Source organism: Rhinatrema bivittatum, chromosome 2 (genome assembly GCF_901001135.1).
Source record: "Rhinatrema bivittatum chromosome 2, aRhiBiv1.1, whole genome shotgun sequence".
NCBI lineage: Eukaryota > Metazoa > Chordata > Amphibia > Gymnophiona > Rhinatrematidae > Rhinatrema > Rhinatrema bivittatum.
Window position 1 is genome coordinate 78,362,739 of NC_042616.1, and position 26,324 is coordinate 78,389,062.

Genomic DNA, 26,324 nt, shown 5'->3' on the forward strand with positions numbered 1-26,324 from the left:
GAGAAATATCTAAGTGTTGGTACGGAAGCCTCTCAATCTCCATGCCATGAGGTGCAGGGAGGAGTGAAGAGGATGTAGCAGAGATCTGTTGTCCTGGGTAAGAAGCTGAGGGCTGCTGCCTAGGAGAATTGGGTTGTGGATTGATAGTTGCAGTAGGTAGCTGTACCATGGTTGTCTTGGCCATGCTGGTCAATTAGGATCAGATCCGCTTGGTCTTCGATACATCTCTGGATTGTGTGAGAGATAAGTGGTATTGGAGGGAACGCATACAGTAGGTTGTGAGACAAACTTACGAGAAAAGCATCTGGAACAAGTCTGAATGGGCTCGGGTAAACCGAGCAGAAGTTTTCCAGTTTCCTGTTGTTTTCTGTCGCGAAGACGTCGATGGAAGGAAGGCCCCAAACTGAGAATATGTGTTGAGCCACCTTTCGATTTAATTCCCATTCGTGGGGATGAAATATTCTGCTGAGTTTGTCTGCTCTGCAATTGTGAATCCTGGGCAGATGTAATGTGCCCCCTATGGGGAGCAACTGTGATGGTGGCAGTATGATTTTTAAAAACCCGGCTGGATTTTTGGCAGCTGAGGGTCAGCTTGCTGACGTGACTGACAAGGGGTTCTGGCACGCTGGCGTGGTGCTTGATGATGATAAGGTTGCTGCCTCAATGGCTGATAGGATTGAGAATTGTAATAGGAATAGGGTTTGAATGCCTTAAAGGTTGTTCTTCTGTATGGAGCAGAAGTAGAATAGTGATGTCATGACGTGGATGGTTGGTGAGGGGATGTTAACAAAAGGACTGCTGTTTTTTGCTCCTTGAGCTTTGTCACAGTGTCTGTGAACTTTTTCTCTGAACAAGTTTTCTGGACGACATGGCAGGTTTACTAATTTGTCGTGAACATCGTTCCATATGGCGCTGGAATATAACCATGCGAGACGTCTTGCTGCTAAGGCGTTCACTGAAGTCTTGGAAGAGACATCAAATCCTTCATAAATGGACCTTAGCAGGTATCTCAAACCTTCCTCTAGGTTATAGTACTGAGGAGGCAAATTGGTGTCCTGCAAGCCATATGCTCTAAGTGTGGTTTCAGTGCTTGTAAATTATCGAAAAGTTATTGTGCGATGTAAAGCTAGTAGTTTTGAATACGGGCGTTCAACATCGCAGATTGAAAGGACTTTTTTGCAAAGTCATCAAGTGTCTTGTTATCCTTGGTCAGCAGTGTATTGGAATGGATTCTTGATTTATGAGCCTTCTGCATTGCTGACTCTACTACCATTGAATAATGTGGGAGCTGAACTGATGAATGGAAGGGAGAATCTTTCATTCTATATTTGAGATCATTTTTGCGTGATGTTGGAGGTATGGACAATGGAGTATCCCATGACTTCTCCATCAACGCTGTCAAAACAGGATGTTGCGTTAAGGCCACTGGTTTAGTAGGCACATCAAAAATGTTTAGTATGTCTAACATCTCCTGACGTGGATCAGGAATCCTCCTTGTCTCCATATTAAGCATTTGACCAACCTTTTCTATAAACTGTGAGTATGTAAGATCTTCTGGAGGTGAGGAGGGCTCAGGGGGCACCTCTGCTGGATCAGATGGGTAGCCCGTCGAAGAATTTGATGAGGAATCCAAATCTGAAATTTTCTCAATTGGAGATGGAGGCGAGGTTGGAACGTACTTTGGTGCTGGACCTGGTATCACTGGGTCCTCTGGAACTGTTGGTGATGTGGGAGGAGATAGTTGAGGTGGTAGATGAGATTTTTCTATTGACTGTAAAAAATTGAGTCAAAATATTAGTAATCTGAGACATACCTTGATTAGCCAGTCCAGATATAGAAGACGTATGTGGTGGTTCTGCAACCGATGGTAGAGTGGACCGGAGTACATCTGCCTGTGTTCGTCTTTTGCTTGGAGTCTTTCATGCCAGGATAACCGGTGGAGTTGGCTGAAGTTGATCAGGGGCAAGGGCGCCCATGGAGGTCAGGGAAACAGTTGAAAATGCTCCAGGTGATGTAGGAGTCGTGTCTGATAGGTGAGGTGGAGAATCGTCTGGATCAGATTTGAAAAACAAGGGTGGTGACACCTCTCTGGGTCTTTTGTGGCCTGAGTAGTGTTTTTTAAGTTGTTTTTGCATCGGGTGTGTCTGCAAAGTGCTATGTGCGCCATCGGGCGTCAACTGTATCGATGGCACGTCGATCGGGCAAGGATGTGTCACAGCGCCTTCCTTGCACCGATGCATCGAATGCGCGATGATGCGCCGGATTGGCATGGCTTTGACGCAGCACCTTGCATCAGTGCGTCGGTGCTACGTTCTCTTGGTGGTGCATTGATGCTCTGATGCTTCGGAGCAGAGCCGGCATGTTTGTCTTCAGAAAACCAATGCGTCCACTGTGTAGGTGAAGCATGCGGCCGATGCATCCCCCATGCCGTGCGCCGATTTTTGGCGGGCAAGCAACGACGGGTGTTCTGACCTGGGGGATTGACTGAAGAGGCCCTCCTCGACGAAGGAGACTTTTTCCTCCTTTTTGGGCCTGGGGAAGATCTGACAGAGTCCTCAGAAGGTGCATAAGAGCCCGAAGCTCTGGATTGTAGCTCCTGAAGCTTGGCAACCCATTGATGCTGGGCTCATGGGGACATGTGTCTGCAGTCCACACAATTTGCCTGGTCATGTAAGCGGCATAGGCATATATAGCAGGAAATGTGGCCATTGGTGGCCATTATCTTGCCGCAGGAACAAAATTTGAATCCTGGACGAGGCATGTCCCTGGATGTTGTCCTGATGATTTAAATCCTTTCTTTTTTTTTAACTTTTTCCTCACAGAAACTTTTCAGTCTCTCAGGAGAATTGAGCTCCGCGTGTAACTGCTGAGCAGAAAAAAACTGACTGAGGAGCCTCAGACAAACTCGAGGAGATACAAGAGGGAGCACCTAGCTGAAAGACTTTACTAGACTTAGCGAGCTCCGCCACCTAGTGGCACAGAAGACATACCCAGACAGCATGGCTAATTCAGCTGCTTATCTATGTGAAAAATAAAAGTTAACAAACAGAAAAAAAAAAAAAGATGATACCTTTTTCATGGACCAAACTTTATTTGTGGAATCGTATTTTGTAAATTTAAAGCATCCTTAGAGAAAAGCGGGGCTCAGTTTTCCTGACATTTAAAAATGTTACCATCAAGCCCATATACTGCGGCGGGAACAATTTCAGAAGCCTGTGCAATGTGAGCATCCACGGATACTTTGGTGCCTGTGAAATTTCAAGGTTATTTTCAGAGGGAAAGCGTTCGCAAAGTTTCCTTTTGAAAATCAGCATTGGACAAGATCCATGGGCGGGAACATACCCGCGGACTTTAAACCTGCTTTACCTGCGAGTAGAGTCTGCACGGGAACGTGCACATGAGGATCAGAAAATCAAATCCTGCTGCATACTTTCTTACACCAATTTCCCCTTCCACCTTACTGGGAGTAGCCCTTTTTCCAGTGGCTGTGTCTAGCCTTCGCCCAGGACAAGCAGGATGGGTAACATCATCATATGAAGCTCCAATGTGGAAAACTTATTTCAAAGTTTCTAGAACTTTGACTAGCCACATTGAACATGTCCAGCATGCTCTATAGCACATCCTTCTTCAGTCTCTTCTGCAGAGTTGTAAGCCTTATGGTCTGAGTGATCTCACTTTGGCTGTTTCTGGCCTAGCGAAAAACTTTTCATTGCATTTGTTTGCAGTTTTCGGTATCGTTCCATAGCCAGGTCCCTCTCGGTTCCTCCCCGTAGTGCCTAGTTAGGATTTTCAATGTTTCTGGTAAGTTTCCTTTCACAGTTGATTTCCCCCCATGGCAGCAGTACCCTAGTGCCCACCGGGCATTGACGGCCGCTGCCATTGTTTAGTGTCTATGGCCCTTTTTCTTTCGTTCCATCATGGCCACGTCCAGTTTCCATCGATGCCTGAGGACCATGCCTGAGGAACATGTCTATGTTACAAGATTGGAGGGGGACCCCGCATGGACATGTGGTATAGGGCATGCTGGGCATGCTCAGTGTGCCTAGTCAAAGTTCTAGAAAATTTGACATTGTTTTCTGCATCAGGGCTCGATTTGATGATGTCACCCATGTGTGAGAACTAATATCCTGCTGTCCTCTGAGAACACCAGTTTACAGGTAAGCAACTCTGCTCTCTTTTGAAATTCAGCAATCAGTGACAGGGAGGGACATTTTCAGCCCCAGGAATTTGCCTGGGTAAGGGTGACCTCTTTTTGATTACGATGCAGCAATAATGGAACCCCTAGTGCCAGACTTGTTCCTTGTGGGAAAGCAACTGGTATCTCCCCTTCCTTCGAGTGTTTTGCCTTGTGTGGAATTGCCTAAAGCTGTTAAATACATTCCCTATTGTGCATTCTGTGCACAGAGAGCAGTGTGAATTAGAGAGGAAGCCAACTGTATCATGGAAACACTCGATCAAAGCCTTATCTAGTTCAAAACTGAATTTAAAATTAATAATGCATATTTTCATTGGCTGTTGTGTCAGTCAAAAGGTATATGGGTTTTAGAGTCATTATTAGAAGATGGGAAAGCGCTGTTTTTCTTGATGGTTACTAATACATTTTATTTGCCTTCTTGTCCTCAAGGTTATAAATTGTTACAGTTACTGTCTGAGGCATAGTATGTGATTACTGTAGAAACTGCATGAAAAATCAGATTTTATTAAAATATGTGAAAAAGCCTATTTATCTGTTTTTGGAATTTAATGAATTATGGAGAAAATAGTGTAGTTGCCAGGTTAGTCCATTGGAATGTGTCCACATAAAGGTCAATAAACAAAAAATATTGTCTAAGCTGATACCTTTTGATTGGTGCTACTTTATGTATTTTTTGACTAACTTTCGGGAATTGGCACTCTGTCCTTCAGATCCAAACAGAATGAGCAGGTCAGAGCCAAGGATGACATTGCAATGTATCCAAGTTTCTTTTATTGAACTTAACAGTAAAAATATAATAACCTAAAATAACTCAAAGAAGACCCAGCTGGGAGAAGGAAACAATGACTACAATTCAAAATGTAACACAATTAAGGGATCCGGTATGACACCTTGTAATAAAAAGGTTTTTCTTTTTTAGGTCTATGAAAAAAATGCTTAGCTCATAGGTCCCTATGTCTCAGAGTATACATCCAGTGGTTTCCTTCTCTCAAGCAATGTGCAGTTCTGTTTTTCAACTGCAGCTGTTTCATATCTGTATACCATATGCACATGCTACTTATATCTACCAAGTTGCTACTTTTCCAATTGCCAAGAACCATTTTGATTGCAAGAGACAAAGAGAAATCAAACAATTTTTTTTTTATATTCTACCTTTCACGACACTTCAAAGCAGATTACATTTCGGGCTCTGTGGCTATTTGCTTAGTAGCCCAGAGGTCTCACAGTTTAAGGGCCTCATTTACTAAGCATTTTTCCCATAGACACAGAGTGGGAAGCCCTAAATTTGTTTCTGAGGCAGTGGACGTGGAAGTGACTTGCCCAAGGTCACAAGCAGTGTCAGCGGGATTTGAACCCTAGCTTCCCTGGTTCACTGCTTGCTGCTCTAATCAGGATGTTCTGATCTGCTCCTTCTGTTTGGACCCGATGAAGGGAGTGTTAGTTTTCAAAAACTAGTCAAGAGGTACATTAAATTATTCTAATAAAAGACATTACCTTTGTTTTTTTTTTGTCTATTAACCTTCATTTTCATGTGTAAATTATGGAAGAAACTCCAGAATTATAGTTGTATTGGTTTATTAAAAAAAAAAAAAGGCATAGGGAAATGATTTATATTGAGAAGAAGTACAAATCTCATGGGGTCCATTTTGGAAAAATCAGTCAAAGTATCATTATCAGCCATTATGACCCATTTGCTTTATTTAGTAGCTTATCAAGCAGTTAGGATCACCTATCAATTATATCATTGAGAGCTGGTTAAACTAAGTGGACCAGATTTTCTAACATGCGCGCAGGCGTAGATTTGTACGCACAACCCGGCGCGCACAAATCTACGCCCGATTTTATAACATGTGTGCGCAACCGTGTGCATGTTGTAAAATCCGGGGTCGGCGCGCGCAAGGGGTGCACACTTGTGCACCCCTTGCGCGCACCGAGCCCTAGGGGAGCCCCGATGGCTTTCCCCGTTCCTTCTGCTCCCCCCCCACCTTACCCTCCCTTCCCCCATCTAACCTGCCCCCCAGCCCTACCTAACCCCCCCCCCCTACCTTTGTTGACTTAGTTACGCCTGCCTCTGGCCAGCTGCCAGCGCGCGATCCTCTGGCACAGCCACCGTGCCGGAGGCCTTGGTCCCGCCCCCGCACTGCCCCCGGACTGGCGCCCATGCCCCCTTCCCACCCCTTTTTCAAAGCCCTGTGCTGTATGTCCCGTATGCAAAGCCCGCGTATGTCCCGGGGCAATGCGCGCAAGCCCAGGGACATACGCGCGTCCCGGGGCTTGCGCGCATTGCCGAGCCTATGCAAAACAGGCTCGGCGCCCGCAGGGGCACTTTCTCGGGGTTAAGCACGTAAGTTACGCGCGTAACCCTTTGAAAATCTGCCCCAGTGAATGCTAGTCTTGTCATGCTGAGAACCTTTTGTCACTTGCTGTTCCGTTATAACATGTTGCTTTATTGGAAAAAAAGTATGAAGTATTATGTCAGTCATTTTGATTCTTGACCATGAACTAACGTACCAGATAGTTATCTTGAAATCATGTGTTTAGAAACTGTTTCATAGCTAAGCATTGAAAACTATTAGATTTTTGTTGTTATCTCTCACAATCAAAATGATTGTTGGTAATTGGAAAAGCAGGAACTAATTATATGTGAATGATTGGTGTAAACACTGTGAGGTCCATATTCAGTGGCATTTTTCTGGCTAAGTTCATACTTAGCTAGACAAATGGCACCATTTGGCTTTCCAAGCACGCTCAACGGCTAGCACTTATCCAACTATTTATCCAGGTAAAAAGTTACAGGATAAGTCAGGAGCAGGGTGGGAGAATTCCAGGGCCGAGTCAGCTGTATGGCTGACTTAGCTGGATAAATACTGATATTCAGCATTATCCAGTTGTGTTAGCTGGATAACGTTAGGACTGCATGAATGCACTGCTGACTATCTGGTATAAGATAACCAGATAAGCTTATCTGGCTAATCTATATGTTCCTTGCTCTGCTGAATTTAATGCTCTGTGTGTATGCTGCATACATTACATTACAAAGCAGCTGCAGTTGAAAAACAGAATAGAATTGGAGATTCTTGAGACATGGAACCAGTGGATTTGTACACAGAAATATAAGGAACTATGCCCTAACTATTTTTCCATATTCACAAAATAGGAAAATAATTTTATTTTACAAACAAATGCAAAGAAATAATGAAATGTGATTTTGAAATTTTACTTTAAGAGCATACTAATTTCCAATAAATATATGGTCTGGAGCAATCTGTGTAAGTGTCATTTGTAATCCATACAAATCTGCTGACTTTTTAGGGGGTCGAATACTTTTGCAAGCTACTATATATATAGAGAGAGAGAGAGAGACGTGTGTGTGTGTGTGTGGGTATCTATCTATCTATCTATCTATTCATAATCTCAAATTTGTCTTCTCAGACAAAAGAGTGACCCATGACAGAGGGTCTTCAAGCTCCCCATGATACACTGTATAAGACACAGTTGTTTCCTAGTGGTGTGGAAACTGATAGAATCAAAGGCATAATTATTAGGATCATTGTTAACATTGCTGTAGTTAGCCTTGCTAATGAGCATGGTAGGTGTTCATAGACTTTATCCTGCAGTATTTATGTGGGGCCCATCCCCTGCTAGTTAGAAAAGTTGAAGACATCTTACGTATGGGGGTTCCCTTCAGGAACAAATGCACACATATTTTTCAAGCTGTTAGACACAAAGGGCCGGATTTTAAAAGCTCTACACATGTAAATCGCCTTACGCTCTCCGGGCCTATTTTATAAAGGCCCGGCGATGCGCGTAAAGCCTCAGAACGCGTGTAAGTCCCGGGGCTTGCAAAAAGGGGCGGGGCGGGGTGGTCTGCGGGGGCAGGACGGGGTCAGTGGCCATTTGCTGCTGTGCTGGGGATCGCACGCCGGCAGTTGGCCGGCGCGTGCAACTTACTTCAACCTCAGGGCTGAAGTAAGTTTTAGAACAAAAGAAAATAAAAGAAAAAGGTAGCGGGGAAAGGGCAGGAGAGGGAAGGGAAGGTGGGGTGGGGGGATAGGGAGGTTCCCTCTGAGGCCGCTCTGATTTCGGAGTGGCCCGGGAGGGAACGGGGGAAGGCAGCGCGGCTCGGCGCAGGCTCAGCACGCGCAAGGTGCACAATTGTGCACCCCCTTGTGCGCGCCGATCCCCAATTTTGTAACAAGCGCATGCCTGCGCGCGCATGTTATAAAATCGCGTGTCCATGTGTGCGCGTTGGACACGCTCGCGCAAGTTTAAAAATCTACCCCAAAATGAGAAAACCTTTAGTGCAGTGGTATTCACTTCTAGTCTTTGAGGGCCCCAAACAGATCATGTTTTCAGGATGTATCTAATGAATATGCATCAGATAGATCTGCATACAACTGAGGACATGTGCTTGCAGTATATCTCATGCATATTTATTAGGGATATCCTAAAACCCAACCTGTCCTTGACCCTTGAGGACTGGAATGGAATACCACTTCTTTAGTGCATCTAGCTCAAAGGTTACTGCAGACCTCAAAATACGTTTCTAACAGTAATTGCTACTTGAGGTTGCCAGCTAGGATGACGGATGATGCAGTCTCTATTTGTCGGTTGTTAACTTTCATCTACAGAAAAAAAAAAGGTTTCTCTTTAATCAGAAAAGTTCAACTAAGAGAGTATGCCCAGGCAGAACAGATGCCAGGGATTAAGCACTGTACCTTGACCACCTGTTTGTTCTTGTCGCTGTCATTTTAATATTTTTTTGTGCTAATAAACTTTCCAGTTAACTACTCATTAATTAAAAGAGCCATTAATGAAAAGTGGATGGCTTCTGATAGCCATAGTCAGACTCTGGAACAAATGAGTTTTCACAGTTGAAGAAGATAAAAGAAGCATCGTCCATACCAAGCTTCTTCATCGGAGAAAATGAATCATAAATAATTTACATATTTATTGTCTTTTCTGATACAGTGTCTTAGGGCCTATAACATTTTCAATATGTGGAGTGGAAAATAAATACATATGTATGCCAGGGTCTTAAAATTTGTGTTCCTTCCCATTGAGCTTCTTCATGGAAATTCGGGGAGTCTTCCCCACTGGGTGGTAGAATACCAGTAAGGGGAATTCCCTGTCCTCCAGTCCAGGCTTCATGTACAGTGGCATTAAATGGTAGGCTCAATTGCAGGTTCTTGGGTCCAATCTTCCTTGAAAATTGATAGGGTGCAGGTAATGTAACTGTGATAAACAGATTCTTCAACTCAGAAGGGAGAAAATCTCAAAATGCTTCACAATTCATACTCTTTTTCCATCAAAATGTGAAATGCATGCCATTTTGATGTGAAATATGCATGGAAGTGAAAATATGTGCATATTTTGGACTTCTTTAAAATACAGATTACATGAGTAGAGACAGCATGCATATATGCTAATTTTTATGCGTGTAACTTTTTGAAAATTTACTATTAAGAAAAAGTGTGGAAAATGTCAGGAATGCAAAAGTTCAAATGGAAGAAAAAAATAGCAAATAAGGTAAAACGGGGGAAGGGATGACTTTCTTTTTAGATATGTTAGTGATAGAAGGAAGTGCAAAAGTGGCATTGTGAGACTCAGATGAATGGAGGGATATGTAGAAGATGATGAGGTAAAAGCAAAATTACTTAAATATTTCTTTTCAGTGTTCACTATGGAAAGGCTAAGAACACGAACACATAAAGTGAACACAAATAAGACTAGAAGTGAGGTAAACTTCGATCAATTTTCAGAAAATTGTGTTCATGAAGAGCTAACTAAACTTAAAATAGATAAGGCGATAGGGTCAAATGAGATACATCTGAGGGTACTAAGGGAGAAAAGTTCTGGTATCTCCGCTGGCTGACCTTTTCAATGCTTCTTTAGAGTCAGGAGTAGTTCCAGAATACTGGAGACAGACTGATGTGGTTCATATTCATAAAAGTGGAATTCAGGAGGAGGCTGGGAACTACAGGCTGGTTAGTCTAACCTCTGTGGTGAGCAAATTAATAGAATCACTGCTAAAACAGAGGATAGTGCAGTTTCTGGAATCCAATGGCAAAGGGTAAGAGTTAATGGAATTCACTTCAAGGAGTGGATGTTACCAATTAGGTGCCTCAGGGATCGGTCCTTAGACTAGTTCTTCTCAACATTTTTGTCAGCGACAGAGCAGAAAGATTTTTGGGAAAGGTTTCTTTTTGCTGCTGGCACCAAAATCTGCAATAGGGTAAACAGCCAGGTAGGTGTGGAAAACATAAAGTGTGATCTAGGGAAGTTCAAGGAATAGTCTATGGTCTGGCAGGTAATATTTAATGCTAAAAAAGGCAAAGTTATTTATTTAGGGTGTTAAAATCTAAGGTATAGCTTTGGGAATGAAATTCTTCTGAGCAGGATCTGTATTTAATGATCTTAAGTTGGCCAAATAGGTACATAAAACATTGGTAAAAGCCAGAAAGATGCTTATCAAAAGCCAGAAAGGGAGAGGAATGGTTAGCAGAAAATGTAAGAAGATATTGTCCCTTTGTGAGACCTCATTTGGATTACTGTGTACAATTCGGGAGACCGCACCTTTAAAAGGATGTAAACTGGTTGGAGTCGGTCCAGAGGGTGGCTACTAAAATGGGCATTGGTCTTCGTTCTAAAGTATATGGGGATAGACGTAAAGATCTAAATATGTACACCCTGGAGGCAATGCGAGACAGGGGAGATATGATAGAGATATTTAAATATCTCAAAAGTTTCCATGCACAGGAGGCAAGTATCTTTCAATGGATAGGAGGCTCTAGAACAAGGGGTCAGAGGATGAGGGTGAAAGGGGATAGTCTCATGAGTATTCTCAGGAAATATTTCTTTCAAAGACGGTAGTGGATGCATGGAACAGCCTTCCAGTGGAGAATGGTAGAAACATAAATAGTATCTAAATTCAAGAAAGTATGGGATCAACACACAGGATCTCCGAGGGAGTGATGGGAATTATAAGGTTAAATTAGTTTGGTGGATGGGCAGAGTAGATAGGCCACATGTTTTTTTCCGGTCATGACACCTCTATGTTTCTATCTGTATCTTCAATCAGCCTCAAACAGCAATGTGCTGACTGCTAGGTTTATTTATTTATTTTTTTTAGCAACAGGGTATTCAGAGGTATACGGTATACCAGAGGGATTATTGCCCTAACATCCAGCCTTCTAGGTCAGCAGGGCCTCATGGCCTTAATGGAGCATACTCACCCACCACCAACCTGCCGTATCAATCCATTTGGTTTCTGGGTAGTTTTAGCCTGCCCTGCAGTATCTCCAAGTTGTGCATCCTTCCTCTACCCTTTACTTTGCCCTTATCTCTTCTTACTTTGCTTATGTTCTTAAGGGAGTGAAGCGCAGGTTGTTAAATTTTGTAGCACGGCAGCCTCCCAACCCTGCACTGTCATAGAATATGATAGCAGATAAGGATGACTAGGCTCATTTAATCTGCCTAACTTCATGCCTGATGCGATATCACAGACCACTATTGAACTTCGATTTTCCCCTCACTTTTTTGCCATTAGGTATCCTCTGTGCTTATCCTGTGCCTTTTTCAGTCCTTTTATCGTTTTTGTCTCCACCATCTCCTCTAAGAGTCCATTCCATGCATCCACTACCCTTTCATTTAAAAAAAAAAAAAAGATGTTCACATTTTCATTTCATTCTTAAAATGTGTATTCCACCTTTCTTGATATGTTACTCCTGGGCCCTTGCTCCCGAATCTTCACACAATGACTTCTTTATCTAGAGCATTCTTTCCTTTGAAAAATGTTGCTTCACGTGCCTGATTTATTCTTTTGAGGTATTTGAACGTCTTGATCATATCCCAAGTTCACTTCTTTTCTCTAAGGTAAACAAATTTAGGTCCCTAAGTCTCATTTCCTTTGGCTTTTGATGCAAGTCCAGCATTATTTGGCAGCCCTTCTCTGGTCCACTTCCAGACTTTCTATTAGGGGTGTGCATTCGTTTTGAACGCATATGTAAAACGCAACTTTTTTTTTTTTTAAACTTAAAAAAGTGATGATGCGCAACGCATCGCGATTTTCAACTTATTCAACATAGCTATGTTCAATACGTTGAAGCTAAATAAACACTTAAACCCCCCACCCTCCTGACCCCCCCCCCCAAGACTTACCAAAACTCCCTGGTGGTCCAGCGGGGAGTCAGGAAGCCATCCCTGTATTCCTTCTGCATCCCCTGAAACCTCTCCTTTTCCTTTTCTTACTCTCCTTGCTACTACCTCTACAACCCTCTAGCAACCGAAATATGTCAATATACTTCCGTATCCATATCTTACGCCTTATAGAACAGAACACCTCCTTCCAAAGCTCCGAACATGCCACCAAAGCTGGAGTTCCCCTCTTCTCTTTCTTAGCTGGCAACAGCACCAAGAGATTTTGACTGCGAACCTGAACTAGAAGAAGAGGTGGACGAAGAAGACGAATCGGACGAATTAGAACTACTGTGTCTCTTCTTGTTCTTCAACTTCTCATGACCCCTGTTTCTAAAAGCCCCCCTTTTAACAACAGCACTAAGCAGCCCTCCCCCCATCACCAGCAACCCCACTAACAGAATCCCCCCCCACAGTAACAGCAACAGCTTGACTAGCAGAAACACCCTCATCTGAGACACCCAACACCCTTGACTCACCATGCTGCTCTGCTGCATGTTCCTGGCCTTCATTCCCCTGCAGCAACCGACAGGATGCTACCAGCTGTGCTGCTGCAGGATCACCCCTCCACTCCTTCAGATGAGAAGTACCAGGTCTATCTGATGTTGCAGAAGGCAAATCCTGTGGAGGAAGGCAACAGATTGTTACGAATCTCGCTGCCCGATGTCTCTACTCCACCCTCCTTAGCTCTTTGGCGACTCCTCCCGCGGTTGATGGACATCTGGCTGCCACGGCGTCTGCCTGCCATCCTCTCCGGCATCCACGGTCCAGCTTGGGCACTGTCATCTGCATGTCTACAACTCCAGTGATGCTGGGACTGCCGCCCCAATACACATCTTTCAATGAAGCCGCTGACGTTCTTCCTCTGCCTAGGTCCTATGACTGTGTCATAAGACTAAAACCCAATACTGAACCTCCTAAAGGACGTGTCTATCCACTCTCAGCGATTGAGAACAAGGTGATGTCTGAATACATCGAGGAGAATTTACAGAAGGGGTTTATTAGACCATCGAAGTCTCCAGCCAGTGCAGGCTTCTTCTTTGTGGGGAAGAAGGACGGTACCTTACATCCTTATATCGATTACCGAGGTCTGAACGAGATCAAAATGAAAGACCACTACCCCCTGCCTTTAAGAGCTGTTTGACCGGCTTCAGGGGGCCAAAATATTTTCAAAACTTGACCTGAAGGGGGCCTAAAACTTATTTCGCATTCGCAGTGGCGACGAATGGAAAACAGCCTTCAACACTCGAGACAGCCATTTTGAGTACTTAGTAATGCCCTTCGGCCTGTGCAACGAACCCGCTATATTTCAGAACATGATGAACGATATCTTGCGGGACCTGTTGTACGAGAGTGTCGTGGTATACCTGGATGATATCTTGATATTTTCTCAGGATCTGCCCACTCATCTAGAGGATGTCAAGCAAGTACTACGCTGACTCCGTGAACACCGGCTCTACGCCAAACTATCCAAGTGCGAATTCCATAAAGACTCTGTGCCTTTTCTTGGCTATATCTTGTCTAAAAATGGCTTCCAGATGGACCCTCAAAAGCTAGAGAGAGTATCAAAAATTGGTCCCAACCTACCAGCCTGAAGGCCCTGAGATGATTTTTGGGGTTTACCAACTATTATAGAAGCTTTATAAAGAACTACTCTTTTTTAACAGTACCCTTGACCGCAATGACCTGCAAGGGTGCCAAAGCTTCAAAATGGTCTGCGGAAGCCATTTCCACTTTTGAGAAATTAAAGACTGCCTTTTCCATGGAACCATGCTTGCGGCATCCTGACCCCAACAAGCCATTTATCGTAGAAGTTGACGCTGCGGATGTCAGCGTGGGGGCTGTATTGAGCCAAACTGGAGACTCCAAATCCTTACGTCCCTGCTCTTTTTTCTCACGACGTTTCTTCCCGGCAGAGAAGAACTATGGGATCAGAGATAAAGAGCTCTTGGCTATTAAGCTAGCATTCGAGGAATGGCGGCCTTGGCTCGAAGGCGCTCAACATCAAATAACTGTATTCATGGACCATAAAAATCTAGAGTATCTCCTCCATGCGCAACATCTTAACCAACAAGCCAGATGGTCCTTATTCTTCAATCATTTTGACTTTGTGCTTAAATATCTCCCCGGAGACAGAAATACCAGAGCTGATGCCTTGTCATGCTCCTTTCTCTCGGAGGATGTGCCTGAAGAACCTCAGCACATAATTGACCCGAAGAGAGTCATCTTGGCGACTACACATTCTGTGCCCGCTGGTAAGACCATCGTGCCTAAACACCTCAGGAAGAAAGTGCTCTTTTGGGTGCACGATTCCAAGCTGGCTGGCCATCCTGGTCAACGCCGCACCCTGCTCAAGATCCATAAGTTCTATTGGTGGTCTACTATCAAGAAAGATACCCTATCCTACGTGGCATCTTGTACCAACTGTGCCAAACACAAACCTGCTTCTGGCCAACCGTGGGGATTGCTGCAACCACTGTCAGTTCCGGAACAGCCCTGGTCACACATCGCTACTGACTTTGTAGTCGATTTACCCCTTTCTGGAGGAATGAATACCATCTGGGTAACAGTTGATCGCTTCAGCAAGATGGTCCATTTTGTGGCGCTGCCTGACTTACCTTCAGCCTTGGAGCTTGCGAAGCTCTTCATATCGCACATTTTTCACCTTCACAGCCTACCAAGACACAGCTACCACCCAGACTAAACATCCACAACGCTTTTCACGTTTCACTTTTGAAACCTCTCATACTCAGTGAATTATCTTCCAAGACTCAGGAACCACCTGCCATCATCACAGAAGATGACCTAGAATTTAAGGTCAAAGAGATTCTTGATGTCCGAAGATGAGGCAAAACACTTGAATACCTTCTTTCTTGGGAAGGTTTCGGCCCCGAAGAAAACTCTTGGGAGCCTCAGGCTAACATCCTTGGTAAAGAGATGCTCCGTCAATTTCATCTCGCGCATCCTTTGAAGTCTAAACCTGGTACCTGCAGAGGAGACCGCCCTTCGAAGGGGGGGTACTGTTACGAATGTCGCTGCCCGACGTCTCCACTCCGCCCTCCTTACCTCTTAGGCGATGGTTGATGGACGTCTGGCTGCCGCGGCGTCTGCCTGCCATCCTCTCCGGCGTCCCAAGTCCAGCTTGGGTGCTGCATCCCGCCATGTTGTTCAGCTACCATAGGGCGCGTGCGCCGCGCAGCCCTGCTTCTTATTCCTTCTTTGACGCGAACCTCAGGGTCGTCCCCCTGTGATGACATCACGTATCCCGGATACAAAAGCCTACTCTGTTTGCTAGCTATTAGAGTTATCAAGGGACTCCTTACGGATGGGATTCGCTCTCTATACCTAGCTACTCTGCCTCTCCTTAATTGGACTTCTTCTATCGGGGAACCCGCTCCTCTGGGGCCTCTCTCTTTTCTTTCAGGTCGCTGTCTGGAACCGGTACTCGCTCCTTGAGAGCCCATTATCCCGGACTCATTGCCTGAGCTCACTTCTGCTTGGAAGAACCCGCTGCCTACACCATCAGTGAGTTACCATCTATATTCTCTCAGAGCTGTTCTCTGGAACCAGGTACTCGCTCCTCGAGGGCCTGCCTCTATTCCAGCTTCTGTGTTACCTTCTGGGAGAAACCGCTGTGTGAGTAATCAGCCAACAAGGCTTATACCAGAACCCTGTGTATGCTCCACTGTACTCACTATCTCAGTTTCTCTCCACTACAGCACAGCTATTGAGGGATCGCTGTTCCAGTGTCCTGAGAGACTACAAGCCCAGCCGGGCTCCATCTCTACTCACTATTGCCACCTCTGGTGGCTTCTCAACTCTGTTTAATAAAAGATAATTCTGTGTGGTGTTTCCTAAAGCTGAGCCTGACCTGTGGCCCCTCACGGGACTTCCCCCATGGGCGTGGTCATCTGCAACAGTGTCCAAGCGTCCACCCAAAACCTTACAAACAATAACACAGATGCAGCAACAGGAGAGACAAGCCCTGCCCTTAAACTAGCACCCCCAAATGCAGGAGGTCCAACTGCCCAACTATGCACACCGGAGAACATGCCTACTGCAGGACTCCAATCGCTCTATGCCCCCATGAATGACTGTGCTGCCCAGAACTCTGCACCTTCCAGCCCACCACCACTCAACAAATATCCTGAGAAAAATCCCCAATTGCTTCCACCTGGTGAATAAAATCTGCCAGAATAACCCCCTCACTGACCACGAAGACAACCCGGACTATAAACCACCAAATAACTGCTGTGAAACCCCACACACAACTTCTCTAGGAAAACTAACCAAAGGTGCACTCAGAGCCGGTGCAAGTGTATTAGGCACCCTAGGCAAACCTTACAGCCTGGCGCCGCCTCCCCCAACCTCCGCATACACAATTTTAAATTATGCATTTATAACAACATATTTTTTGCTGCGTGTCCTGTCTGCGGCAGGCCCACGTCCGGGCCCACTTTCCCTCGGCGCCTAGTTCCCGGTCCTGGTCCATCCTCCCTCGCGGCTGTGGGCAGCTGCCTATGCTCCCGAGCCTCCTCTGCCGTCCCCGGCTCCTCTGAGGACCTCTCTGCCTCCCGGCGGGTCTCCCCACATGTGCCGCGGGGAGACGCTGCTGTCCAGTGCCATGCCGTCCTCTAGGTGCGCGCGTACGCGCCTTGCTGGGTTTGAAAGGGGCGCGGCAGGAATCCAACCCACGGACCCGGATGATGTCGTCGGGCCCTGCTATTTAAAGCAGGGCCCGCCACCAGTTCCCTGCCTTGGCAACAGGTCTCCACGCTTGTCATATGCTCGTTGTTTGATCCTGTCTACGTTCCTGGTTCCTGATCCTGACTCCGTTCCTGGTTCCTGTTCCTGATCCGAACCTGGTCCCTTCCTTGCATTGTTGGACTCACCTCTGGGTTTGACTCTCGCTACATCTGGGCCACGCTCAGGATTGACCTCTGGCTTTGACCCTTGCTAAGTCTGGACCACGCTCAGGACTGACTTCTGGTTTGACCCTTGCTATGCTTTCAACTACGCTTGGACTGACTTCTGGCTTTGACCCTCGCTTGTTTGACCGCCCTTCCACATCTGCTGCTTGCCCTGATGCCAGCTTGCTCTCTACTACATCTTCTGGTATCTTCCTGGACTTGACCTTTCAGGCTCCGGCCTACTATTACTCGGGCGCCACCTGTCTTCTTCTCTCGTACCTTTTGGCGCTTGGGTCTCTGGATACCTGCTTCGTCCGGACCTGCTTCGGCCTTCCTATTTCCACTGCTGGTCCCTGGCTGACTACCACCTCTTCTACTGGGAGTCATCTGATTGAGGTCCGCCAAAGACCAACCGGCCCCGGCACCAAGGGCTCAACCTGTGGAGAACATGGGCTGGCATTGGCGAAGTTCCAATCGGCCTCCGTCTCTCAGCCAACTCCACCTCCTGATGGTGGGGACCCATAAGACTTGCCCTGCAGGTAGCATCAACCCCACCCTGGGCCAAGGGTCCACCTCCAGCACAACAATTTTACATGAAAAATGGATGGAATGGAATGGATGGAACAGCTCCCCTATGAGGAAAGGCTGAAGAGGTTAGGGCTGTTCAGCTTGGAGAAGAGATGGCTGAGGGGGCATACGATAGAGGTCTTTAAGATCATGAGAGGTCTTGAATGAGTAGATGTGAATCGGTTATTTACACTTTCGAATAATAGAAGGACTAGGGGGCATTCCATGAAGTTAACAAGTAGCACATTTAAGACTAATCGGAGAAAATTCTTTTTCACTCAACGCACAATAAAGCTCTGGAATTTGTTGCCAGAGGATGTGGTTAGTGCAGTTAGTATAGCTGGGTTCAAAAAAGGTTTGGATAAGTTCTTGGAGGAGAAGTCCATTAACGGCTATTAATCAAGTTTACTTAGGGAATAGCCACTGTTATTAATTGCATCAGTAGCATGGGATCTTCTTAGTATTTGGGTAATTGCCGGGTTCTTATGGCCTGCTTTGGCCTCTGTTGGAAACAGGATGCTGGGCTTGATGGACCCTTGGTCTGACCCAGCATGGTAATTTCTTATGTTTTTATGACATTCTGAGGTAAAATTAATGCCAACAAGAAAACTTTGCATCTTGGAATTCATATGGCATCACACCTATTGTAATCATTTTCGGCATGGTCCTCCCATATCAACACAGTACTATCTGCCAACACTCAAACAATAACAACCCTACCTATGAAAAAAGAATACCACAAATATTACATCAAAATCTAAAATATAAATACACCGCCTATCAGGAAACAGAACAGGCCAAGCTACTACAGATCCCTACAGAGAAACCACATGCTAAAAGAATGCTTCATCTCAGTCTTTGCATGCAAAACACAAACCCTCACCAAATACAGAATAAAGCCACATAAAGTATAAATAGAAATGTGCAGACAAAAACTGAACTGTAAACGCAACACGCCAGACTCTATACAGTGCAACAATGGAAAAAGAAAAATTTCACCATTCCTCATGAAACAAACAATAAAATCAAAATATATAAATCATTAATTATAATAGTAAAATCATACTAATAAAATAATTTCAAAACAGCTGATGTATAGAATATCCAATAATTAAAGACTCATGCAAATTTTGAAAGCTTTACCAAACACCAATAAAATATTTCAAAACAGCAAACACATAAACACTACTCAATAATTAAAATAAGGATAAAAAATATCCCACAATCCATAGCTGGGAACTTTTGATTTTCAGTCTGAGCTTGTTATGGATTAATGGGAGGAGGTGGTGGCTGCGATACAAAGACTTTCTCCTTTCTCTCACATACACACACTCCAACACAGGCATACTCGCTTACTCAAACATCTTTATATACACACTCACTCTCTCCCCCACATGCTCTCTTCTCCATATGCTTTCACGTACACATACACTTGCTCTCTCTCCCCGCTTCATGCTCTCACACACACATACATACACGTTCTCTCTCCCCCTTATGCTCTCTCAAACACAAATGCTCTCTCTCCCCCACAGGCTCTCACCCCACACACTCTCTTTTCCTCACATGCTCTCTCTCACAAACACATACTCTTTTTTTCCCCCACATGTTCTCTCTCCCCATATACTCTCATCTACACATGCACTCACACATGTTCACACGCATATATATTTTTTACTCTCCATCCTAGGTGTAGGCAGCAGCTTTCTTCTTGGACTTCCATGGCATTAGGAGGCCTCCACTGTCTTCCTCGTTCAGCAGAGATGCTGCCTCTTTTCTGTACCGCGCCCAGCCAATCTTGCCTCTCTCCTGCTGTACGGCCCGGCCGATCGCTGCCTCTCTCCTTCTGCGCAGCCCGGTCGATCGCTGCCTCTCTTCAGCCACACAGCCCGTCCAATCCTGCCTCTCTCCTACCACGTGGCTGGTCTATGCTGCAATTAACCACTCCTTCCAGCTCCGACGAGTGGACATCCTTCTTCCTGCCCACGCAGGCCCAACAACACATTTCCTCTTCCGGTCCTCGAGAGCTAGAAGGAGATCCAATTGCCTAGGTCCTGCAGCTGCCACCAGTGTCGGGAATCGGGACAACATTTTTTCACAATTCTGAGCAGTCCAATGGAAGCAGTAGATGGCTTCTGGGTCATCCCCAAACCTGTGGCTCCCTAGGCGATTGCCTAGTTCACATAGAGCTTCCACCGGCCTTGGGTGCACTCCCTATTCCCTAATCCTGTTGCAAACCCCCAGGAAAAGCTGGAGCAGTACCAGCAACACCCACACCAACACACTGCGAGCACCCACATGGAACCCAGGTGTACCTACTGCAGCTCCCCGGACACCGATATCACTGCTTCCCCAACTCCGAAATTCACCACATCCCTATTAACTCCTCCACTCATCTCTGCCTGCTCGCCAGATGAAAAGCTGCCCTCTCCCCCACAGTGCAACATCCCACCAGGCACCGGTCTACTCGCAACACACTGAGCCCTTTGAAGTGCAAGAGAAACCCGACTCCGCCCCTGCCCCCTCACCCCCCGAGAACACAGATGAGGAAGCAGCTGTTCCCTCATATATAGACCAGAACTGACAATCATTCCTGCTGCAGGCTGCTCTGCCTCCCCACCCCCCGAAGCAGCCACACAATCCTGCCACGCAGCTGTACCCACCCTTGCTCTAAGCCTCTCTGCCAAGGGCACACTTCCGAGCAGGAAGCACCTCAGGAGCAATGCATTCAAGAATGCTCTCCACAGCCACAGCTCCCGCTGTCACTGCCGCCCATTCCAATCCCCACTCTTCGCTGGGACTGCCGTCCTCGACCGTTGCCACTTCCTGTGATTCCAACTCTGAGGCCCCTCCGACGATCCGACTCAAAAGAAACGCCACCATCTCCCAAGTACCGCACCATCATACATGATCCAATGCAGCTCGCAAATGTACAGACAGGCAAGTGACAATGCCTCTTGCCCAGCACTCCCTCAACTTCTCCCCATTTCCTTTCAGCCCAAACGCTTCTCAACCAATCAGCCCTTTCCACCCACCCCTGCTATCATATGAATCCCCTGCTCAAAACAGCCACTAATGAGCCCTGACCTGACTTCCCTACAACTGCCCTTCCTCATCCCCTTTTCCTTCATACAAACTTCACGAGGTCAGGCCTGGCACCCATAATCTGGGCAACCTGTCATTGCGTCCAATCTTCTCTTCACATCTTTTGGAGAAACAGCAAGAAGGAGTATTCTTCTCTGCAATGTGTAGAACAGAAAATAATATAGCAGAGAAAATGTTATTATTTTTTTCTTCCTGGCCTCACACGTATACGTGTGTAGTTTTTGTGATCTGAAGCGTATAGCTGCAGTTAATGATTGCCTATGAGACTTCAGATGATCCCGAGCACTAAATGGGTGTCTTGTGGGCATTTTATAAGAATAGGATTACAAGGCAGGGCCAAGTTTCTGTATTCAAAATGATGGACTTTACTTATAAGGGTTTTCTCGAGCCTTATATTACATAATATTCTCCTAAAGCTATTTAAGATTTATTTGTATTATTTTAAAAACAATCACCCTAATGGCATTGCAATGGAATTGTGTCATTGTGGAGCCATTGCAATGCAGCCTGTTACTGTGTATTTGTAATTATGCCACATGAAATGTACTTACCAGATTTCTAAATTCCTGACTTGTTTAACATTTAAAACAAAATTTAAGCCATTAGATTATGAAAGCAGCATACTGTTTTTTTTTTAATTCAACTAATTCACAGAAGTAAATGAAGTGTGAAGAAAGCCTATGAAAATCTGGAATTTTAATTTCATTATTTAAAAAAATGTTTTCTTTTTTTTTATATAAAAAGCTGCCTTCTGGCTAGACAACATTCTATGCTCAAAAACAAATAAAAAAACAACTTTTCAGGCATGGTCTGGTAAACATCTATCATCATCATCATGTCCCAGGATTTCTCAGTGAGTTAATGTCAGGATGAGTGTTGGTTCTGTCATTGCTCTGTTGTATTATAAATCGGACTTCACTTTTCTAATTACTTCCAGTCTTCTGTTTACTTCAGTTATAAAAGCTTTGGCATGATCATTCTAAGATAGTTTTCAAATTTAAGCCATGATTTACTTAAGCTATGTTTTATAATTTTTCTTTGCTGATTGTTTTTATTTACTGAGTTTATTATAAAAATATCCATCATCTATTTTTATCTGTGGTTCATGGAAGATGTGACTAGCAGAAGATTGATAGTGCAGCCCATTGACATTCACTCGTCCAAATAAAATTGGCAATGAAACTCGAATTCTAGCAGTAGAAAACTTAATGCGTTTATGGGAAAGAGGTGAAACGCAGACTCGGTAACTGCCACTTTCATGCACTCATTGGCTGGATGGTTATCAGTGCACATAAGGTATGGATGCCTGAAGCAACAGCCTTTGAAATCTTCGCAAGCAGACATCTTGCCTGGATGGAGATAACTGAACTTTAGGAAATGAATGCCTGTGTGCCTTGTTTGTCATGCATGTCAGCCACATACTAACATTCTGCTTGCGCTGGATCATGTGCATGTTCTCCTCCATTTTGTCTCTGAAATCCTCACCATAAGTGAGCTAAATGCACCCTTAATAATCCTTATGCACATCCAAAAGCAAGTCAGCCCTTGTCAGCATGGCAGCATACTCTGACAAGTTATCCTGGCTGACAGCATTGATCATGCGGAGAAATACCTGCTCCAGTTTACTGTATTATGATTATGTGGGAATTTTTCCAAGCTACTTGGTTCCTAATTTTTTTTACCTTTACCCATCTTCTTCTGCTCCTCAAATAATTTAAATATATTAACTATGTACTGCTATGGGAAGCAACCAAGAAAAAAAATTAATTTGCAAAGAATGAGGGACAGGGTTTTTTCTAGTGTGGCTCATAAGAACATAATAAGTTGCCATACTGAGTCAGACCCGATCCATCAAGTCCGGTATCCTGTTTTCAACAGTAGCCAATCCAGGTTACACGTACCTGTCAAGTACCAAATCATTAACTAGATTCCATGCTGGGATCCAAGGAGAGCGGGAAGTGAGAGTGGGTATTGGATGTACCCTTCCCCCCCCCGCCTCCTACCAACACTGAACTGAGTCATCATTTATTTATTTATTTAGACATTTTATATACCATTGTTCCATGTAAAAGATCACAACGGTTTGCAAAAGTAACATTCATAGCTATAAATTGACAAATAATGATGGATTAAGGAGGTAGTATTCATAAATAGGCATGGACATCTATCAATTGAGCTGTTCCTGTACATGGTCGAGAATTATATAATATCAATCACAACAAAATCGGCCCAATTCTGTACTCCAGAAACCTTAGGTACAAGTACAAAATATTTAAACAACTGGTTTCTTGATCAATCTTTCTATAGTTTTAATGCGCCACATACGTACAATTCAGTACTCAAATAATTTTGTAGGACCAATACCAACTGAGTCTGTATATCAATCAGACCAAACATGGAAAGGTCACATTACTTTATTGTTATATCTTTGTATTATTTTTTTAAAATTTTTAATTTTTTTCACTAAAATCAGTCCATATTGCTACGGGAAATTAAAGTATCTCAATTGAGAATTCTCTTATATCTTGATTTGTGCAAGCATCAGCAACATTGCAAAACTTAGCTCATAATAAAGTCCCAGAGAGGTCACATGAAAATCAGCAAAATTGTAATACTTAACTCAAAGTGAAGTCATAGTAAAGTCTCGACGTGATCGCATTTCGGACCACACGGTCCTGCTTCAGGGGACAATCATCTTTTTCCTCAGGAGCGATAGTCAATTGCATGAATCTTCCCAAATTGGCAACAGAAAAGGCGTCTTGCAAAAATCTTCCGTAGGCAGGCTGATTTCAGACCCACTAATTTAACAACATGGCGAAATCGCAGGGCATTTATACTTCCTCCGGAAATGGCATCAGACAACATGTCAATCAAATCCTACGTACACTGAAATCTTCCATATTCGAAAGAGAGGGGGTTCCCAATCCGGTCATCTGAATGGTATGGTCCTTGCAATAGGAAGTTCCCAATCACGTCGTCCTCATTCGAACATACGACACAAAGTTCCCAGTCAAGTCGTCCTCATTTAATTGTATGACAAGATGACAAGATGGCCTAGATTAATGAAGATAATTGTGGGGTACACAATTCATTTTTTGATTCGTTGAGAATTGAGCTGCCGCATTGACGTTTTCAACATATAGGAGATTTTTCCTTTTATATGGCTGGATTATTGTGGCTATTTGAGTGTCGATCGGATTGAGGACTATAATTTCCTTTAAAATATTCCAACATTGGAGATTATTGGATCGAGGATTGCATTAATGAGTTACTGAACTTTGTGTCATATAATTAAATGAGGACGACTTGATTGGGAACTTCCTATTGCAAGGACCATACCATTCAGATGACCGGATTGGGAACCCCCTCTCTTTTGAATATGGAAGATTTCAGTGTACGTAGGATTTGATTGACATGTTGTCTGACGCCATTTCCGGAGGAAGTATAAATGCCCTGCGATTTCGCCATGTTGTTAAATTAGTGGGTCTCAAATCAGACTGCCTACGGAAGATTTTTACAAGATGCCTTTTCTGTTGCCAATTTGGGAAGATGTGTGCAATTGACTATCATTCCTGAGGAAAAAGAGGATTGTCCCCTGAAGCAGGACCGTGTGGTCTGAAACGCGATCCCGTCGGGACTTTACTATGACTTCACTTTGAGTTTAGTATTACAATTTTGCTGATTTTCATGTGACCTCTCTGGGACTTTATTATGAGCTAAGTTTTGCAATGTTGCTGATGCTTGCACAAATCAAGATATAAGAGAATTCTCAATTGAGATACTTTAATTTCCCGTGGCAATATGGACTGATTTTAGTGAAAAAAATTAAAAATTTAAAAAAATAATACAAAGATATAACAATAAAGTAATGTGACCTTTCCATGTTGGGTCTGATTGATATACAAACTCGGTTGGTATTGGTCCTACAAAATTATTTGAGTGCTGAATTGTACGTATGTGGCACATTAAAACTATAGAAAGATTGACCAAGAAACCAATTGTTTAAATATTTTGTACGAGAATTATATAAATCAGAGTAAAATAATATAACATATTTCACATTTTAGTCACTACATTGTATAGATTCTTACATTCTCTCGTGAAATTTATTCTTCTTCACTTCATTAGTATCTCTTCACCTTCTTGTTATTGTTGCTCTATACATTCTGATGTTTTAATTTAGGTTATATGCACTTTTGAATAGCCATGTTTTTTTAGCTCACATTTAAATCTCTTTCTGTCTGGTATTAGACATAGTATCTCAGGTAGAGAGTTCCATAGCTTTGGACCTGCTGTGGAAAAGGCATGATCTCTTACTTGCGTCAGGTGTGTGTTTCGTATTGTTGGAATGGTCCTTTATTTTGAGATCTTATTGTTCACTGAGGTCTGTCAAATGGTATTGTCTCACCTATCATTCTGGTGTTATTGAAATTTATGATTTTGAATATTAGCATTAATACCTTAAAATGTATTTGGGCTTTTACTGGCAGCCAGTGCAGAGAGATTAGCGAAGGTGTAATGTGATCAAATTTCCTAGTTCCTAATAAACCTCTTGCTGAGGCATTTTGTAATAACTGTAATAGTTTTAATAGACATGCGGGATGACTGAGTAATAAGGAGTTACAGTAGTCTAGGTTTGAGAAAATTAGGGTTTGCAATACAGTACAAAAGTCCTTGAAATTTAATAAAGGGTTTAATCAATGTAATATACACAACTTATAAAATAAATAAATAAATAAAAATAAAAAACTTAAAATAAATAAATAAAACTTGGCGTAACCATTAGTACCACATTTATTGATGTGCTTTTTCATTGTTAGATTCTTATCTAGCTGGATACCTAGATCCCGTACTTGATTTGATGGAGTAATTTTGAAATTGCCCAGATCTAGAGCCAGTGGTTTTACTATCCAAGAGTTTTTGTTTAACCAGATGATTTCAGTCTTTTTAGGGTTTAATGTTAGTTCCTTTTGTATTGCTCTTCAGGAGCCTCCTTAAACCCTGAGGTGAGTCTGCCTCCTCCGCAGCCTCTGATGGTAGAAGGGGCAATAATCACTCCCAGTCATTCTGGGAAAGAACTGGCTCCTTCTGTTTCCAAAGCAGCAAATAATTTGGACTCTGCTGGATTAGTTGTGCCTTCTGTTTGCATCTCTCAAAATCAGCTGGAGAGTGAGATTTCTCCAACTATAATATCTTCAACTTCAAGGGTGAGTGGCCCTTTCTCTTTCTCCTCTTGTGATGAGGTTTACTCTAAAGCAAGAGTTCCATTACCGGCTGTTTTGCTTTCTAATGATATACTTGAGTTGGGTGAAGACCCATGAGACATTGCTCTAATTGATATCTGGAGACTGGTT

The 26,324-nt window shown here is 43.9% G+C and overlaps 1 protein-coding gene across 4 annotated transcripts in view; it reads left to right on the top strand.

Moving 5' to 3' along the window:
* The window catches only part of LOC115084059 (corticotropin-releasing factor receptor 2), a 670,575-nt gene that overhangs the window by 383,742 nt on the left and 260,509 nt on the right, over window positions 1-26,324 (top strand). The window contains exon 1 of one of the 4 annotated variants that reach the window (XM_029588364.1): window positions 26,090-26,177. The exons of the other annotated variants lie outside the window; for them this stretch is intronic. The gene's annotated coding sequence lies outside the window, so the exon portion shown is untranslated. Of the gene's footprint in view, window positions 1-26,089; window positions 26,178-26,324 lie in introns of those variants that run through there. 4 annotated transcript variants of the gene reach the window in all.